This window comes from Monosiga brevicollis, genomic scaffold (assembly GCF_000002865.3).
Source record: "Monosiga brevicollis MX1 MONBRscaffold_67 genomic scaffold, whole genome shotgun sequence".
NCBI classification, from domain to species: domain Eukaryota; class Choanoflagellata; order Craspedida; family Salpingoecidae; genus Monosiga; species Monosiga brevicollis.
Genome location: NW_001865100.1, coordinates 4,831 through 5,293, shown reverse-complemented (window position 1 = coordinate 5,293; position 463 = coordinate 4,831).

Here is a 463-nt window from a genome sequence, read left to right as displayed (position 1 = left end):
GGTGGTGCCTTTGCTGTTGAGCATGGTGGAGGGCGCGGGCACGGGCATGGCCGTGGACGTGGTCGCGGACGCGGTCGTGGACGTGGTCGTGGACGTGGTCGCCATGGTATACACCACGGGCCCCACCCAAAGAGTGATCGCGTCAATGCCAACTGTGAATTTTGTCGCATCTATGGCCACGATGCATCTCAGTGCCGCAAGAAGCGCGCGTACGAGAAGCACAATGGCAAGCAGTTTGCGGCCCCCGTCATGACCGCGACCTTGTCTCTTCCACCCCCCTCCCATTTGCCTGCTGCACCTGCTGCTCCTCCTTCCCATTTGCCTGCTGCTCCTGCTGTGAATTATTCGCCCGCACAAACACATTATCGTCACCACGAGTTGTTCTTGACTTGTTTGTCAGCCACCAACCTGGCCACCAGCAATCGTGCATTGGTGGACAGTGGTGCCACTGCTCATTTTTTTC